The sequence below is a fragment of the Lacerta agilis genome, chromosome 6, assembly GCF_009819535.1.
Source record: "Lacerta agilis isolate rLacAgi1 chromosome 6, rLacAgi1.pri, whole genome shotgun sequence".
Lineage (NCBI taxonomy): Eukaryota > Metazoa > Chordata > Lepidosauria > Squamata > Lacertidae > Lacerta > Lacerta agilis.
The window spans coordinates 93795384-93804128 of record NC_046317.1 but is presented as its reverse complement, the minus strand read 5'-3'; positions in this window follow the sequence as shown (position 1 = coordinate 93804128).

Sequence of the window (8745 nt, the reverse complement as noted above, 5' to 3'; positions counted from 1 at the left end):
AAAGGACTATTAATAGTCTCCAGGCAAAAGGGAGAACTTTGGTCTATGAACTTTGAGAAAGCTTCCCGCGGATCGGCAGGGGAGGCATTGTGCAAACAGAGAAAATTTTAAAAAGGAGCACAGTTGGGGCCTCCCTCCTGCAAGCAGCAAATCCATTTCCACCTTCTTTCAAATACAGAAATTTGCAAGGCTGCAGCTACAATCCACAAAAGAAAAAAAGAAGAAGAAAAAGCAAGGAAAGGAAAAGGAAAAGAAGGTTAAAGGAGGTAGAAAACAGGAAACAAGTAAGAGAGAAAATGATGGGCTGCTGGAAGGGAACATGAGAACATAATAACAGTCTGCTGGATCCAGTCCAGCACCCTGCTCTCACAGTGGCCAACCAGGTGCCTGTGGGAAGCCTGCAAGCAGGATCCGAGCACAAGAGCAGCCCTCTCCCCTCCTGCGGCTTCCAGCAGCTGGGATTCAGAAGCATCGCTGCCTCCAGCTGTGGAGTGCAGAGCGGAGCCACCCTGGCTAGGAGCCACCGACAGCCCTCTCCTCCTCCTCCTCCTCTGTGAACTTGTCTCGTCCTCTTTTAAAGACATCTGGTTTGGGGGCCATCACTGCTTCCTTCCTGCAGGAAGGAGTTCCATAGATTGAACTATGCATTGCCTGAAGAAGGGCTTTCTTTAATCTGTCCTGGATCGTCCAACACTCAGCTTCACTGAATGCCCACAAGTTCTAGAGCTCCTCCTGTCTTTCCCCTACCTCCATGCCACACATAGAATCCTAGAGTTGGAAGAGACCCCAAGGGCCATCCAGTTTATCCCCCTGCCAAGCAGGAAACACCATCAAAGCATTCCTGACAGGTGGCTGTCAAGCCTCCGCTTAAAGACCTCCAAAGAAGGAGACTCCACCACACTCCTAGCAGCAAATTCCACTGTCAGGAAGTTCTCCCTAATGTTTAGGTGTAATCTTCTTTCTTGTAGTTTGAATCCATTGCCCCATGTCCGCTACACATACTTTTATAAACTCCTATTGTGTTGCCTCTTGATTTTCTTTTCTCTAAAGTAAAAAGTCCCCTTTCCTCGCAGGGGAGCCCCTCCATCCTCTCGGTCATTTCCTGAACCTCCTCAAACTGCACAATGTTCTTTTCGAGGCGAGGCGACCAGAACTGCACACCGTGCTCCAAATTTTGCCACGCCATAGATTTATAGGATGATGGCATTATGATATTGGCAGTTTTTATTTTTCCTTTCCTTTCCTAATGACCCCTGGGCATGGAATTTGCCTTGCATATTGTCGCCTCCCACTGGGTGGGCATCTCCTTGGAAGCGGGCTAGAGGGGGGGAGGGCCAGAGAAAGGGAGCTGAGGACACCCCCCCTCCCCCCCACCCCCATCAATAGCTGTTTCCAGGTTGTTCTCCTCTGAATGGATGGTTTTATCCACTGTCTCTCAGACCTTCCTTGCCTGCCATTCACTGTTGCTCAGCATCTCCATCTTTCTCAGATGCTGCCACCTCTGGACTCCATCAATGATGCTTCCTAGGGACACAGATACATTATGGCGGGGCGAGGGCGGGGGGGAGGGGGACACAAAGTCCCGGGCTGCTAAATTTATGTCATTTTGGCATGGGGAAGGAGGGGGGAGGAGGCATCATAAAGGAGGGCAGGGGTCAAGTTTTCCTAAACCCAACAGTTTTGTATTTATTGATCACTACTAATGATACAGCAACTGTTATTTGTACCGTAGCAAACCATTACAGTATATCCATTTCAGTTACCCTGGAGAGAATATTTTGCTACTGTACAAATAACGACTCTGGACTCGCTAACGACCTCTCCGTCTTTCTTTTCTTGTCATTTATTGGATTCGGCCGCCGCTTTTGCTGAAGGCTCAAGGCAACTTGCAAAAGCGCACATAGTCATAAACAGAAAATACATATTACAAACATACATATTACATCACAAAAACAACTTTAAAAATTATGGAGAGCTATATCCATGAGACATTTTCCCAAGCCACAGTAGCAAGATTTTCACTGTTCTCTTACTGGGTATTATTTAATATCCTGTACCAAGCTCCTTAGGTTTTTTAAATACAGTACTGCTTGCTGCAACTAAATCAGCTGGGGAACTGCGGGTTGTAGGTGTCACCCTTAACACCTGTATGGGAAAAAACAAATAACTCTGAACATTTCATGTGACTTCACAGGGATGCCCCTCCTCCCCCGGCCTCTTGCTCAACATGAGCTGAAGAATACTGTTTGGCACTGTGCCTTAGAGTTCCACAGTTTCCAGAAATCTTCCATTTTTCTTCTTTCTCCCTGTGATGCGGTGGCTGGAGGAGGCTGACAGGGGTGAGGCTCAGCCTCTCTGCTTGGGGGTTGTCTCGGTGATGCTTCTTGGATCAGCGGCAACTGAGCTGTTGTGATGGGTGAAACAAAACGGAAGGAGATGTGGCAGGACAAGGTGCTCTCCTCCTCTGCCGCTTCCTTTCCCCCACGGAAACGTCACCTGGGATGTCCTCCTTGAACTGGCAGAGCTCAACCACCTGCCACAAAGAGAAAGCAAATCAATTCCTCTGTGGCTCCTGCTGACAAAAGCCACGGGACGCCACAGGTAGTTACTGCTCTTGAGATTCTTCCTTGTGATTTGATCACAAGCTTAGATCCGCTTTCAGCTAGAATCATGGAACGGTAGAATTGGAAGGGGTCCCAAGCGGTCATCTAGCCCAACCCCCGGCAATGCTGCTTTTCTCTGGCCATCCCACACATTATGCAGCAAGAAACCCAGGTCTGAGTTTGTATCCTTCCAAAGAACTGCAATGAGCTTATTGAAATTTACTGTATAATACTCTTGCAACCAGATGCGGGTGCAGGGGCGGAGCAAGGGGGCTGGGGGGGTGGCCCGCCCCGGGTTCCAGGAAGGGGGGTGACACTTTGGTCGCCCCCCCTACCCCACCTGCCGGGCGGGCCCCGAATGGGGGCATGCCGGCTTTTCCCCCTTCCAGCGGCTTTTTTCCGGCGCGAGGGGCGGGCCAGTGAGGATGGGGCGTCACCCCTCCTCGCTGGCCCACCCCCGTGCAGAAAAAAAGCCGCTGGGAGGGGGAAAAGGGGAGGCAAAGCAGGTGCTTGCCAGAAATTTACCAGTGTAGAACATTAAAATAAACAACATTTGAAGCAGTATTGTCCCTATTACATCTCCAGCAGCCGCATGAATTTCTTTATCTTTTTTTCCTTTTGTCTTTTTTTACACAGGTGTATCTTAACAATCATGTGTTTCCCCCCCCCCCATGTCTTATTTTACCTTGCGCACCTATAGCTTTATACTGGGTACAAAAATCCTTTTTGTTTTCAATAAAGAAGGGATGTAGCTTATAGCAGTACAGCAGGTATGTCCAACAGGTAGATTGTGCATCTACTGGTAGATCACTGGACATCTGCAGTAGATCACTGGTAGATCATTTGCTCCCCCCAAAAAAAGCTGAACAACTGTGGCTCCCCTAAAAAAAAGCTCAATATTTTACCTCCTCCCTGGAAAAAAACTCAACAACTTTGATCCAAACCAACCTGAACCCCAAAAAAGGGAGTAGATCACTGCCAGTTTTTAACTCTTTGAGTAGATCGCAGTCTCTTGGGAGTTGGCCACCTCTGCAGGTAGAGCATCTGCCTTGTGTCCAGAAGACTGCAGGTTCCATCCTCAGTGGCATCTCCAGGCAGGACTGGGAATGTCTTCTGCCTGAAATCCTGAAGATCGGATGCCGGTCACCATAGATAATTCTAAGCTGGATGGCAAAAGAGTCTGATCCAGAAGAAGGCAGCTTCCAATCTCCCTGAGAATATGTAGATTGTGGCCACTGCTGAACTCACCGCAGACCTTCACGTGCCCATCCAGTTGTCACAGAATCATAGAATTGTAGATTGAAGGGACCCCCAAGTGCCATCAAGTCCAACCCCCTGTAATGCAGGAATCTCGGCTAAAGCATCCATGACAGATGGCCACCCAACCTCTGCATAAAACCCTCCAAGGAAGGAGAGTCCACCACCTCCCGAGGGAGACAGCTCCACCGCCAAACGGCTCTTGCTGTCAGATAGTTCTTCCTAATGTTGAGGTCCGAATCTCCCTTTTCGTGGCTTGAATGGTTTTGTGTTCTAACCTCTGTAGCAGGAGGAAAACAAGCTTGCTCCCTCCTCCACGTGACAGCCCTTTAGATATTTGAAGATAGCTTTCACATCACCTCTCTGTCTCTCTTCTGCAGAATAAACATATCCAGCTCCCTCAGCTGTCTGAAGATAGCTTTCTTGTGCTCACATGAATTCTGCTCAGATCTGTACTTGAATGCTTGAAAAAATACAGCGGGGGGCTGGGGGGGGGGGTTAGGGCCGGCAGTTGTGATCCAGCTTTCCCCTTCCATGCATTCTTGAGACAGGGCATACTTCAGCAAGAAGCTTCCGCTGCAGCAAATGTGTCCGCCTCCAGTGTGTCACAGCATGGAGCAGCTGACATTAAGATGGGGGGGGGAGGGAATCCCACCATGTTTAGGGCTTCCAGTGAGGAAGAAGCCACTCCGCTGGCTGCCCCTGAGATAAATGACTTTCCCCTGGGATGAAACTGTCTCTTGTGTGTAGGCTGCTCTCCATTAAAGGCCTTGGAGGCGTTAATGAGGATTCTCTTACTCAGAGGCATAAGGCGCAGTTCCCACATGACCTTTCCCAGCCACAGGATGGCAAGCCTGAAAAGGACAAGTTGTTTGATCGCAGGATAAACTGCAAACTCTGCTATCGGCTACCCACTCGCCCGACCTGTTCGGCATAGGCTCAGGTTACCTTAAAGGCTGTATCTCCCTTTACCAACCTGCCCAGGTGCTAAGATCCCCAGGTGAGAACCTCCTCTTGGTCCCATCCTCATCTGAGGCACGGTTGGTAATGGTGCAAGACTGTATCTCCCTTTACCAACCTGCCCAGGTGCTAAGATCCCCAGGTGAGAACCTCCTCTTGGTCCCATCCTCATCTGAGGCACGGTTGGTAATGGTGCAAGACTGTATCTCCCTTTACCAACCTGCCCAGGTGCTAAGATCCCCAGGTGAGAACCTCCTCTTGGTCCCATCCTCATCTGAGGCACGGTTGGTGATGGTGCAAGACTGTATCTCCCTTTACCAACCTGCCCAGGTGCTAAGATCCCCAGGTGAGAACCTCCTCTTGGTCCCCATCCTCATCTGAGGCACGGTTGGTGATGGTGCAAGACTGTATCTCCCTTTATCAACCTGCCCATGTGCTAAGATCCCCAGGTGAGAACCCTCCTCTTGGTCCCATCCTCATCTGAGGCACGGTTGGTGATGGTGCAAGACTGTATCTCCCTTTATCAACCTGCCCGGGTGCTGAGATCCCCAGGTGAGAACCTCCTCTTGGTCCCATCCTCATCTGAGGCACGGTTGGTGATGGTGCAAGACTGTATCTCCCTTACCAACCTGCCCAGGTGCTAAGATCCCCAGGTGAGAACCTCCTCTTGGTCCCATCCACATCTGAGGCACGGTTGGTGACGGTGCAAGACTGAGGCTTTTCTGTGGCTGCTCCCATATTGGGGCATTCCTTCCCAAGAGAGGTCAGACTGGCTCCCTCTTCGTTATTCTTCCGCCACCTAGCTCAGACCTTCCGGTTCAAACAGACAACGCTGGACCACTGGGCTGCTGTCAGGGCAAACTGTGCAAGATGTGCAGTCCAATCTAACAGTGAATGTTCTTGCTAGTTAGCATGTGAAGGAGTTAAGGTCATAGAGCTGCATTGCTGATAGGCAGACTCGGAGCATAGAAGCGTAATTGGTAGAAAAGGCTCTGTGTGATGTCATTTCCCTCCTCTCCTGGGAGGAAGAAGCAAATAAGTATTTCCTGTTCTTTCCTGCTCTCTCTGTCTTTGACCATCATGCACATGCCTAAGACTGCTTTTTGCTGTAAATACAAGAATTTTACCTGCAGTTATTTTTACTGTTGCTGCTGCTAAGGACGAATGTCTGACTGTGAGTAACTATATGTTTTAAACTTAATAATAATAATAATATAATAATAATAATAATTTGTACCCCGCTCATCTGGCTGGATTTCCCGAGCCACTCTGGGCGGCTTCCAACAAAAATCAAATACATTAAAATATCACACATTAAAAGCTTCCCTAAACAGGGCTGCCTTCAGATGTCCTCTAAATGTCTGGAAGTTGTCTATCTCTTTGACATCTGAAGGGAGGGAGTTCCACAGGCGGGTTGCCACTACCGAGAAGGCCCTCTGCCTGGTTCCCTGTAGCTTTGCTTCTCGCAGTGAGGGAAAGTACAGACTTTTTAGTCTGTAGCCTTTGAAAATCAGGGTAACCAAAGGGAGAAAGCAGCCTAACAGCTAATTCCTATGCTTTCAGTTAAACTACTTAAGATGAGATCCAATCTCTGCTCAGCCCCACGCTTTCAAACGCAGCGATAAGCTGATCCTTTTGTCTGCTAGCACACAGACGAGGGTCTGTGGAAGGACGGAATATAAGGAATGCCTCATCAAACCCATCACAGGTTGCATTTTAATGGCTGTTACTGTTTTGGACTAATTTGTTTTAATACTTTTATACTTTGCATTCTGTAACAGTGTTTGAATCCCAGTTTGGGAGAAAGCCCAGAATATAGAAGTCCATTGAAGCATCATCATCCTCGCCAGTCTCAGGGGACCAATGAGTGGCCTACATCGTAGGACCTCACAATATATTTGCTTATCCAGCCTAATCCCGCCCATGTTTACTTGGACTAAACGACTAAACAACAACAAGAAGCCTCCCGGAGTTCAATGGGACTCAAAAGAGCCGCATGAATTAAGATTGTGTCTGCAGCATTTGCAAACCCAAAGGGCAAAGAGAGAAATCCTGACTCCTGACTGGGAGCAATTAGCCTCAAAGGGCAGAGCAGCCTCCACCCTGACACTCCCATCCCTGCCGCTCACTCTGGCCAGAAGAGAAGGTGGAGGTGCCCATTTTTCCCTGCACCAGGAGGCAGCTCACAGCCACAACTCCCCCCCCCCCCAGGCTGTCTCTGTCAGAGGAAAGTGATCCTTGCAGGTGCCCCTCGGCTGAAGGAAGGCGGGGCCAGGGTGCTCTGATTTATTTAAATACATGCAACTTTTGAAATTGCTCGTTGCACAGCATGAAATGAATCCGGTCAGGCTGGCTTAGACCTAGCCAGGTGGAACTCTGAGTCTCCCTCTTGAGTGCCCCTCTTAAGTGGAGGTTAATTGAGGGCGCGCAGCCATCTCGGCCCCAGAGCACCCCAACCTCGTATGCAAAAGAGGGAGCAATGCTCCATCTCCCGCTGCCTGGCCCGGGGTCTTCGCTGTCCCCCAGGTGCCCGGGAGGATTAGCCAGGCGGAAGGTCGGCTTCCGGTGCCCCTCGCAGGCTCCAACGGCCACCAGCTGCTGGGCCATTCAGGGGCTCAGTCTCATTTTAATAAGCTGATTTAAGAGCTTAAGCCTCCAAAAAACCCAGATATTGTAGCAGATGCAGCTATGAGAGTCGGATTTATTTCCTGCCTCTCTTCGCCCTCGTTGGCCTCCAGTCTCTTTCTCTCTCTCTGATCACAGCTGTTGCTGCAGGGGGGGCGGCAGGGAAGGCGGGGGGGGGGGGAGAGAGAAGATGACCAAATGCAATAGAGGGAGGGTTTTTAATAGAGGTCAATGCAAAAATTGAGCAGGCACAGCTTTCATCTTCTGGAAAAATAATAATAATCCTGCACGCAAGTTTCTTTTGCCGACTGAAATGGCCTAAAGGTCCCAGGCATATTTTTACATTTGGCCACCTGATGGTTAATTGCGGTGGTAGGCAACCTAAGGCCCGGGGGCTGTATGCGGCCCAATCACCTTCTCAATCCGGCCCACGGACAGTCCGGGAATCGGCATGTTTTTACATGAGTAGAATGTGCCCTTTTATTTAAAATGCATCTCTGGTTTATTTGTGGGGCACAGGAATTCGTTCATATATATTTTCAAAATATAGCCTGGCCCACCACATGGTCTGAGGGACGGTGGACCGGCCCACTGCTGAAAAAGGTTGCTGACCCCCGGTTAAGAGTATTGGGGAGAGCCAGGTTTGCTCCCCTGCTCAGCCAGGGACCCTGGACCTGCCGCTCTTGGTCAGCCTGGCCTACCTCACAAGGCTGTTGTAAGGATAAAAGGAGGGGGGTGGGAGAGCAATGTGCACTGCCTTGTGGTCCTTGGAGGAAAAGAATAAAGCAGATAAGCAAGGCCTTAGGCATGGGCACAGCCAGGAATTTTGTTGGGGGGGGGGGTCAGGACTTGCTTCCAATAAGTTGCAAAGGGAATGTGCTCTGCTGTTTGCTCACTAGCTTGAGTGAAGAGGGATCATATCAAAACAGAATACCCTCCCCTACCTTCCTTAACATTCCCACACCCTTTCCTTTCCTCCCTGCACTGGCGTTAAACTGTGGAACTCCCTCCCACTGGAAGCAGTGATGGCTGCCAACCTGGATGCTCTTGTGCTCCAATCCTGCTTTCTGGTTTCCTGACCCAGCAGTCTCTTCTTATCTTCTTATGGGTTAGATTCAAGGGGTGTCAAACTCAAATTCATCGGAGGCCGCATCAGCAGTTTGGTCACCCTCAAAGGGCCGGTTGTATCTGTAGGACTATGTGTCCACTCTTTATTATCATAAATTATTGTCACTGCATTCAATTATTACTGTTTTTTGTAATAATGTAAGTAATAACTAGCTCTGAAAGCAGAATAATG